Source organism: Syngnathoides biaculeatus, unplaced genomic scaffold (assembly GCF_019802595.1).
Source record: "Syngnathoides biaculeatus isolate LvHL_M unplaced genomic scaffold, ASM1980259v1 ctg227_pilon_pilon, whole genome shotgun sequence".
Lineage (NCBI taxonomy): Eukaryota > Metazoa > Chordata > Actinopteri > Syngnathiformes > Syngnathidae > Syngnathoides > Syngnathoides biaculeatus.
Genome location: NW_026907482.1, coordinates 1 through 10,730, shown reverse-complemented (window position 1 = coordinate 10,730; position 10,730 = coordinate 1). Strand labels below are relative to the sequence as shown.

The 10,730-nt window shown below is 48.4% G+C and overlaps 2 non-coding genes across 2 annotated transcripts; one reads left to right on the top strand and one right to left on the bottom strand.

Moving 5' to 3' along the window:
- Nucleotides 1-3,248: 3,248 nt before the first annotated feature.
- trnam-cau (transfer RNA methionine (anticodon CAU)) lies at nucleotides 3,249-3,320 on the top strand. Its single transcript has one exon. It is a non-coding gene; the product is annotated as a tRNA-Met (tRNA).
- Nucleotides 3,321-4,903: 1,583 nt separating this feature from the next.
- On the bottom strand, nucleotides 4,904-4,974 carry trnae-uuc (transfer RNA glutamic acid (anticodon UUC)). The gene has a single exon. It is a non-coding gene; the product is annotated as a tRNA-Glu (tRNA).
- Between the last annotated feature and the right edge of the window lie 5,756 nt (nucleotides 4,975-10,730).

Below are 10,730 nucleotides of genomic sequence, written 5' to 3'. Positions count from 1 at the left end.
AGGGTTATTTTAAAGGAAGAGCTGGCTAAGAATGTCTTGGAGGTGAAAAGAGTATCAGATTGAGTGTTGAAACTAAAATTTGAAATTGAGGGTGTTCTGTATAATGTGGTTAGCGGCTATTCCCCACAGGTAGGATTGACCTAGAGTTGAAAGAGAAATTCTGGAAGGAACTTGATGAAGTAGTTCTGAGCATCCCAGACAGCGAGAGAGTTGTGATTGGTGCAGATTGTAATGGACATATTGGTAAAGGAAACAGGGGCGATGAAGAAGTGATGGGTAAGTACGGCATCCAGGAAAGGAACTTTGAGGGACAGATGGTGGTGGACTTTGCAAAAAGGAGGGAGATGGCTGTAGTGAACACTTATTTCCAGAAGAGGGAGGAACATATAGTGACCTACAAGAGCGGAGGTAGAAGCACACAGGTGGATTATATTTTGTGCAGACGATGTAATCTGAAGGAGGTTACTGACTGTAAAGTAGTGGTAGGGGAGAGTGTATCTCGACAGCATAGGATGGTAGTGTGTAGGATGACTCTGGTGGTGGGTAGGAAGATTAAGAAGACAAAGGTAGAGCAGAGAACCATGTGGTGGAAGCTGAGAAAGGAAGAATGTTGTGCGGCCTTTCGGAAAGAGGTGAGACAGGCTCTCGATGGACAACTGAAGCTCCCGGAAGACTGGACGACGACAGCCAAGGTGATCAGAGAGACAGGCAGGAGAGTACTTGGTGTGTCATCTGGTAGGAAAGGGGAGAAGGAGACTTGGTGGTGGAACCCCATAATACAGGGAGTCATACAAGGAAAGAGATTAGCGAAGAAGAAGTGGGATACTGAGAGGACTGAGCAGAGGCGAAAGGAGTACATCGAGATGCGACGGAGGGCAAAGGTAGAGGTGGGAAAGGCTAAAGAAGAGGCATATGAAGACATGTACACCAGGTTGGACACGAAAGAAGGAGAAAAGGATCTCTACATGTTGGCCAGACAGAGGGATAGAGATGGGAAGGATGTGCAGCAGGTAAGGGTGATTAAGGATAGAGATGGAAATGTGTTGACTGGTGCCAGTAGTGTGCTAAATAGATGGAAAGAATACTTTGAGAAGTTGATGAATGAAGAAAATGAGGGAGAAGGAAGAGTTGAAGAGGCAAGTGTGAAGGACCAGGAAGTGGAAATGATTACTAAGGGGGAAGTCAGAAAGGCACTACAAAGGATGAAAAATGGAAAGGCAGTTGGTCCTGATGACATACCGGAAGAGGTATGGAAGCAATTTGGAGAGATGGCTGTGGAGTTTTTGACCAACTTATTCAACAAAATACTAGCGGGCGAAAAGATGCCTGAAGAATGGAGGAAAAGTGTTCTAGTTCCCATTTTTAAGAACAAAGGGGATGTTCAGAGCTGTGGGAACTTTCGAGGAATAAAGTTGATAGCCACACAATGAAGTTATGGGAAAGAGTAGTGGAGGCTAGACTCAGGACAGAAGTAAGTTTCTGCGAGCAACAGTATGGTTTCATGCCTAGAAAGAGTACCACAGGTGCATTATTTGCCTTGAGGATGCTAGTGGAATAGTACAGAGAAGGTCAGAAGGAGCTACATTGTCTCTTTGTGGATCTAGAGAAAGCCTACGACAGAGTACCAAGAGAGGAACTGTGGTACTGCATGCGTAAGTCTGGTGTGGCAGAGAAGTATGTTAAAATAGTACAGGACATGTATGATGGCAGCAGAACAATGGTGAGGTGTGCCTTAGGTGTGACAGAGGAATTTAAGGTGGAGGTGGGACTGCATCAGGGATCAGCTCTGAGCCCCTTCCTGTTTGCAGTGGTAATGGATAGGCTGACAGATGAGGTTAGACTGGAATCCCCTTCGACCATGATGTTCGCAGATGATATTGTGATATGCAGTGAAAGCAGGGAGCATGCAGAGGAACAATTAGAAAGATGGAGACATGCACTGGAAAGGAGAGGAATGAAGATTAGCCGAAGTAAAAGAGAATATATGTGCGTGAATGAGAAAAGTGGAGGGGGAAGAGTGAGGCTACAGGGAGAAGAGATAGCGAGGGTGGACGACTTCAAATATTGAGGATGGATCTGCCAGGCAAAAGAGCGAGAGGAAGACCAAAGAGAAGGTTGATGGATGTGGTGAGGGAAGACATGAGGGCAGCTGGGGTTAGATAGGAAGATGCAGGAGATAGGCTAAGATGGCAAAAGATGACACGCTGTGGCGACCCCTAACGGGACAAGCCGAAAGGAAAAGAAGATACCCTTTAGCCCCGATAACAGAAATGTGTTGCAGCCACATGTTAACCTTCGTAAACAACACTGTGACCTCCGGTTTATTTTCTGTTTTTTAAATACGCATTGGACTCATTTGAGAACAATGTATATTAAAAAAAAAAAAACATCTGCTGGGGAGAGGTTCACCGAAGTTTAACGTGTGGCCGCAACACACTTCCGTGTATGTTGGAGACGACTCCCTGTCTATTTATTTATTTTTTTTGCCATGATGAGTACTTCTTGGTAATTTGAGATTGAGAAGAATAATTCCTACCTGAAATGAAGTGATCGCAACACAGTCGCGTGTATTTGGTTGGGCAGCATCCATCATGTTTAATTGCCAAAATCCATCAATCTTTTCTCGTCATTTCAGCTGGTATTCCATCGAATGATCTCTTTGAATATCTGTCTCATCTGTTGAAACAACCAACAGCATAACAAGTCTCGTGCATTGTGAATATTCTGCTCCGGTTCATTGTGCCCCACACTGTCGAGCTGCTTTTTTTGACCGGCAATATGGCGCCGTGAAAATGATGACATCACGTGCACGAGTTCTATACTGGACGCTGTCACATTTGAATCGACATTGTTCTGTTTGATTTATCGGCTGATTGGTGCGAGCAGGATGGCTGCGTTCATCAGGCTTCAATCCAAAATGTCCCATCATCGTGGTGGCATTAGGCTTTCAAACTTATTCTCTGAATGCCACTTTTTAAAGTCTTTCTCGTGTGAAATATTGTGCAAAAAAAACTCCATCAGTTCACTTCCAACTGGGAAAAAAATCCTCTCTTCAATGATCTTTCCATTTAAAATCACTGTAAGTACCCAGAAAGGGGCCACTACTGATCAGCACTTTGATAAACACCAATGATCATAAAAGTTGACCAAATACCAAATGTGTCTTGGAGTCTGATCCAGGCATGAAACAGCGGAGCAGAATTCCTTTCAGACGGATACAAAAGTACATACAAAGAAGTTGAAGGTACAGCAGAGTGGCGCAGCGGAAGCGTGCTGGGCCCATAACCCAGAGGTCGATGGATCGAAACCATCCTCTGCTATCAGAGTCTCAGTTATAATTCCTTGACAGTGAGAAATAAAAACTTGTCTTCTCAATGGCTGAGAGACACTTTCTAAAATCACATTACTCTAAAGATAGACACATGTACTGTATCTAACTGGCAGTGTTTTCAGTCTGCACAGGGTCACTGGTTTTCCTGGTCTGCATGTCATCATGTCGAGCATGCAAATCTCTCAGCATATTCCACCAAGGCAATCTTTGGGTGCTGAGCAAACACCATGCCGACAAGTAATTGTTCATGTTCGACCCATTTAAAGATTAAAAATACAATTACATACTGAACACATTATACATCTCCCAAACACTGCATGAAATAATTGGTTGTAAGCAACAAAAGTCCTCCCAAAGTGAAGAAAGTCGCTTATTGTTGACTGTCGAGCATTGGACTAACAGTTCTGAGGAGCGGGATTCAAAACCCGGCCCCTGCCTGTATGGAAATTCCAAAAACATTCAAGCATTCCATGAAGACTCTAAATTCCTCTGAGGTGTGATTGTGAGTGCGACTGTTGTTTGTCTCCATGTGCCCTGCCCTGATTGGCTGGCAACCAGTTCAGGGTGTACCCTGCCCGTCCTGTTTAGCTTCTTCCATTTTCTCATGATTGCTCCAGCAGTGGATCTTTTTTCACCAAGCTGCTTGGCAATTTCTCTCTACCCCTTTCCAGCCGTGTGGAGTTGTTCAATTTTGTGGGGTGGACAGGTGTCTTGATGCAGCTAATGACCTCACACAGGTACATCTGATTCAGGAAAATACATGGAGTGGAGGTGGACTTTTAAAGGCGGACTAACAGGTCTTTGAGGGTCAGAATTGTCACTGCTAGACAGGTGTTCAAAGATGTATTTGCAGCTGTATCACACAAATAAATAGTTAAAAAACATACATTGTGATTTCTGGATTTTTCTTTTGAGATTATCTCTCTCACAGTTGACATGCACCTATAATGAAAATTTCAGACCCCTCCATGATTTCTAAGTCGGATAACTTACAAATTGGCAGGGTGTACAAATGCTTAATTTCTTCACAGTAAATGTTGGACGTGTGCTTATTCAGGGAAATCCAATGACTTGCGTGTGTACCTGCAGACTTCCATGTCGTCCGGCAAGACTGGTGCATCGATGCACACATTTCAGCCAAAGAGTTGAATCCAGACCTTTTGGTTGAAAAAGTTCCGACTTGTTGGCCATGTGGGACATCTCTTTGGTTTTTATTTTCCACACTATGGGAGATGTACAGTTGCAGTAGAGTTCTGCATTCAGAAGATTCACATTCTGGAAATTGAACCTGGCCGTCCAGGGTGAAACAAGAATCGCAAGACCATATGAGACACGATGTTTCTTAAACTCATTTTTTTTTAATTCTGTATTATCTTTCAAGCGTCAGCCAATCATATTAACAGTATTGAGGTTTCAGTCGGGGTAAATCGGAGACGAATGAAAAACAGTATTCCTGAAAGGGATATTAGATGGGGTACTTTTGCTGTACAAAACACTGATTCCTCTCAGTTATTTTTAACCAACTGCGTTGGGAACTTTCAGCATGTAAATCAAAGACAAAATTACAGAACATTCCCATACCGGGAGTTGAACCCGGACACCTGGGTGAAAACCAGGAATCCTGACCGCTAGACCATATGGGACATAAACTACAAAAAATTCTTCACAGTTTTCAGGGATTACGTAAAACGGGCCAGAAGAATCCCAATGAAAACTAGAAATCCAAACTTCCAAACCAAATGGAAAATCTGTGGAGGTACCTCCCACTTATTATTTCTGAAATAGATTTATTTTTTCCCAGGCCCAATATGTTGGAAACATTCTGCATGATGAAAGCCGAAATGGTGGAATACAGGAATTATTCTCACACAGTGCTCCTGCGGGAAAACCAGGAATCCGAGCCACTTGATCATGTGAGAAATGCCTTTGTTTTTTTTTATTTTTTTTTCCCAACAAATATCGCCCCCATGCTTAGTTGGCAGTTTTCCACATGAATGTTCACGCCAAATAGGTGGATTGCAAGGGGGGCGAGATTGCTCTCATGTTCAAAGTCGGAGCTCGTTCGCTGGGTGAAGATCTCTTCCATTATATTGGAACTCAGTTGATGAAAGCTTTGCAGGTGGCAAAGTCTAAATGACGGAATTTAGTAATAAGAATAAGTAAAATTCCCATAACAGGAGTTCAACCAAGGCCACCAGGGTGAAAAGCGGGAATCATGACAAATTGAACAGATGGCATTTATTGAGATGTGACTTCAATTTCATTTCAGAAATTTCCCTCACTTTCTTTTAAGCACATCGGTGCATGCATTGAGCTAACGATCGGACCATTTTCCGCTGACACTGGGATTTAATACGTCCACGACGTATGCTGCCACCAATAAACCAATCAGACAACATTACGTAACGTGTACATCATGTACGCTTACGTCTGCCGCACCTTTGGTAGGTATACTTCTTGCATGCTGCATGTGTACACTTGAAATGGATGAGAAGCCACAAAATTTACTCAGATTCCTTTCGGGAAAGTAAAACCATTCAAGAAATGGACCAAAATCCAACACTGAAGTGACCCCCAAAGTTATTCAATTGAACACTGTTGGTTGATTAGCTTCATTTCAGGGAGAGGTTGTGTGGTTGGGTTTGGTGAGGAGACAGGTTCAGTACTGGACTGTCCAAAACAGAAGCTCTCACTGAATATTAACTTGCAAGCCTGAACAGGGACTTGAACGCCGGACCCTCAGATTAAAAGTCTGATGCTCTACCAACTGAGCCACATGCTGTCTCTTTTTTGTAGTCAATTACTACTTCTTTTTACAGCAACTACTCCAACAACTCCAGGTGCCATGGTTTCTTGGTGAGGATCAATTTATTAGGATGTAAACAAATAGCTGAATCCTTGTTCCACGGCCAGGACAAAAACCACAATGTTCCTCCAAAATCTGAGAGTTTACGTCCCAGTGGATGCTCGTCTTGAGCACACCTGAATCAAACTGATCAGGGAGGCTGAGGAGTGTTCTCCCCCTGGAGCTGGAACACAGCCTGTAAATACTGCGCAATGTTGCAGAGGGGTGTCAACCAGGACACCCCCACAAATTCCAGAGCATTTAGGAATTCCGGACAAATCTCACGGAGTCTTGCCAGAGGGGATCTTTTTAACCACCTCGGTGACCTCGAACACAGAGACAGGAGAGCCCTTCTCGGAGAACCCAGACTCTGTTTCCTCATGGGAAAGCGTGACAGAGCTATTGAATAGGTCTTCAAAGTATTCTTTCCATTGACTCAAAATTTCGAGGTTTTGCTGCGCCCATCCTCACAATAAACAATGTTGACAGGTGCACTGCCTCCCTCACCTTCGACGCCATATGGTGGACGAGAATTTCCTCAAAGCCATCTTGAAGTTGTTCCCCATGGCCTCACGGAATTTCTCCCACACCCAGGTTCTTTCCTCATCAACCACCAAAACTGCATTCCGCTTGGCCAACCGCGATCCAGCAGGGGTCCGACAGGCCAAAAAGGCCCAAAAGGACTCATTCTTCAGCTTCACAGCATCCCTCACTATTGATGTCCACTAACGTGCTCGGGATTGCCGTCATGAGAGGCACCAACGACCTTACGGCCACAACTACGACCTCAGAAGTGGAGGCATGGAATATAGACCACTCGGACTCAGTGTCCCCGCCACCCTTGGAAAATGAGCAAAGTTCTGTCTGTGGTGGGAGATGAAACTCATTTTGACAGAGGATTCTGCCAGCCGTTCCCAGCAGACCATCACAATATGTTTGGGCCTGCCACATCTGACCAGCATCTTCGTCCACCATCAGTGCCAACTAACCACCAGAGGATAATAAGTTGACAGCTCCACCATCTCTTCACCTAAATGTCCAAGACATGTGGCTGCAAGTCCGATGACGCAACTACAATGTCAATCATCAAACTGCGACCTAGAGTGTCCTGGTGCCAAGTGTACAAATGGTCATTCTTGTGTTCTTTCTTTTCAGAAATGTATGAGAGGACATTCAAAGTCTGACAACTACACAGCAGAGTGGTGGAGCAGAACCGTGCTGGAACCAAAACCTTAGCAAGCTCGCGGTTTATCAAATGTTATCCTTTGTCTTCTCATGGGATGTTTATCAATTGTTCATTTCAAGTCTTTCTCTTGGCGAAAAATATTATTCAATATTGACTTGTCTGGGGGCACGGTGGCTCAGCTGCTAAAGCGTCGGACTCACAGTTCTGAGGTCCCAGGTTAAATCCTGGACCTTCCTCTGTGGAGTTTGCATGTTCTCCCCGTGCCTGCATGGGTTTTTTTCCGGGCACTCCAGTTTCCTCAAATATCCCAAAAACATGCAACATTAATTGGACACTCTAAATTACCCCTCGGTGTGTTTGTGAGTGTGGTCCTTTGTAGAAAAGGACAACTTAGTTCAGGACAAAGACAGGGGAAGAAGTATGCAAGACAAGGATCATGAACCGAGCATTATAACTGGAATGCGGCGGGACTGACTCAGTGAATTATAGAAGTCTATAGAACAAGAATATAAGTGGGGCGGGGGTACAAAAGCTCTCCATGTATACATGAGTAGTTAGAATAAATGAGTAGGCCCACACCCAGGAAAGAATTTCAAGAGTGTGTGCCTCCGGACCCATGGAAGTGAATTCACACTATTGTGCAAGCAAAATGTCATGATCCAGCCACTTCAGCACCCGGTGACGACTGGTCCTCTGCCAGTTCGTTGAGCTTTATGTCCCGTTCCAGCACTCTCGTATTCCTGATTGATCCTGTGTGTACCTACCTTCGTCCGTTCTCCGACCAACCTTGTAAGCCTGACTCCTTGATACTTCTGCCTGCGTTGATTTGTTTCCCCGTGTACCGACTCCTGCCTGTCCGCTCATCTGTTCTCTTCGCCCGACGTCACAACTACCGCTGCTGCACCGGACTGCCTGCTCGATCCCCGACCTCTGCATACAATAAACGTGTCTCTTCTTGAACTACCTTGCGTCTTCCGAGTTCCTGCATTTGGGTCCTACCTCTCGTTCCGATGGGACGTGACAGAACGAACTGGCCAATACAGGACCCAGCAGGAAAAACCCGGCGTCGCCGGAACCGACGCAAGGTAGACCGTCTGCCGGAGGACCAAGCCTGTCCAATCAGTGTAGGCTCCCTGATGTCCTCCGATTCCGTGTCTTACGCTCCGCCAGCGAGGTATGAATACGTCCCGAACACGACCCGTCCGGCTCCTCATATTCTTCTGGACTCTGACTTTTCAGAATATGAGGAGGACCGTGATTTGTATGCCGGGCTGCCTGAGTACGACTCCGACGACTTTGATTTTGAGTCTCTTTGCCCGGCTTTTGATCCCAGTCAGTTTGCCCAGCCTTCCCGCGTTTCCAGCACCCGAGCGACTTCGCCCGGTAGATCCAAGTGCACCTATCGGTACGAGGGAACCCGCTTGGCCATCTTCCCGGGACCTCCGCGTGGCGGCCAGAGGAGACGCCCCGGCCGGGCGCTTCCTGGTGTCTCTCGCTGCGCGGCAATGAAGACACCGTCCTCCCATTCCTCGCCGGCAACGGTGAGACCGGCAGACCCGCAGCTGGTGGCGAAGCTTCCAGCCCAGAGGGAGGAGGAGCCGTCAAACCACGAGGCGTTCTGTCGCGAAATGCGGGCGCAGATAGATAGGCAGAGCGCCGAATTGGCGGCTCTCACGGCCCAGGTCCGGCAAGGATTGGCGAACCAGCCGAGGTTCGCTGACGTCGCAACGGCGACGGACAAACTGCTGACTCAGGTTCACGTTGCCGTGGAAACCGACCCGCCCCCTTGCCAAGTGCACGCCACAGTGGGAACAGACTCGCCACCTCAAGTGCACGTCGCAGTGTTGGCGGTTCCGAGCAGAGCTCACGCGGCAGTCGGAACTGACCCGCTCCCGAGACACGCCCACGTGTCAGTTTCGACTGACTCTCCGCCTACTCAGGTTCACGTTGCCCTGGAAACGGATTCACTACCGCGCCACGCCCACGTTGCTGTTTCAACGGATGCAGTGCAAGCTCACGTGGCAGTGGGGACCGACCCGATGCCGCCTCACGTTGCTGTCCAGGAGGTGGCGACGTCTCCACAGACACTTCTCGTCCGTGCTCTGGAGTGGCAGTGGCGACCGGCCCGCGGACGTTCCCCGTTCCTGCTCTGTCGGCGAGGTGGAGTTGGTGATGCTGCTGCCGCCTTCTCTCGTTCCTGTCCAGGAGGCGGCGGCGACGGGGTCGCTGCCTTCTCTCGTTCCTGTCCAGGAGGCGGCGGCGACGGGGTCGCTGCCTTCTCTCGTTCCTGTCCAGGAGGGGGCGGTACTGGTGCCGCCTTCTCACGTTCCTGTCCAGGCGGGGGCGGTACTGGCGCCGCCGCCTTCTCACGTCCCTGTCCAGCAGGAGCCACCCAGGAGCTGGAGAGACTTCGGGGTGGCGGTCATGGCTCTGGTCCTGCTCTCCATCATCTTCTTCGCTCCTGAGTTCCCCCAGCCGCTTCAGGACCTGGCCTCGTTGGCGACCAATCCCTGGTCGTCTTGCAACGACGGCGTGGGAGGTTCTCGTCTGGAGCAGTGGCCTGCCCCATTCTGGTTCCTGCCTCGCCGTTTGGTTCCTCACAAAGGTCGTCCGCCCGAATCGCCCCGTGGGGACCCTGGTGCTTGGCGTCCGGGTCGTCCTCCTGACCTGTCCGCCCGGACACCTCGTGTTTGGTGGCCTGGATGGCCACCAGTCTGGGGTTCAGGGGGGGGCGTGCCCTCCTCCGGACCCCCTTCTGCCCACCCCTGCCTGTGTTAATTAGTGTCTGTTTTTTTCGTTTAGGCACGTCTGGGAGCCGTGCCTTTGAGGGGGGGGGGTACTGTCATGATCCAGCCGCTTCAGCACGAGCTGTGCGGGTGCCCGCGCGGCTGCGCAAATTGGGAGGCGCACACCTGCGACTCATGTGGGCGGATCATCCCCTGTGTATATATAGGACCCGGTGACGACTGGTCCTCTGCCAGTTCGTTGAGCTTTATGTCCCGTTCCATCACTCTCGTATTCCTGATTGATCCTGTGTGTACCTAGCTTCGTCCGTTCTCCGACCAACCTTGTAAGCCTGACTCCTTGATACTTCTGCCTGCGTTGATTTGTTTCCCTGTGTACCGACTCCTGCCTGTCCGCTCATCTGTTCTCTTCGCCCGACGTCACAACTACCGCTGCTGCACCGGACTGCCTGCTCGATCCCCGACCTCTTCATACAATAAACGTGTCTCTTCTTGAACTACCTTGCGTCTTCCGAGTTCCTTCCGAGTTCCTGCATTTGGGTCCCGTTTCTGATGGGACGTGACACAAAAGGACTGACGGGAATATTTTAAAATTGCTGTGTCCGCAACTTGGAGGTGAAGGAC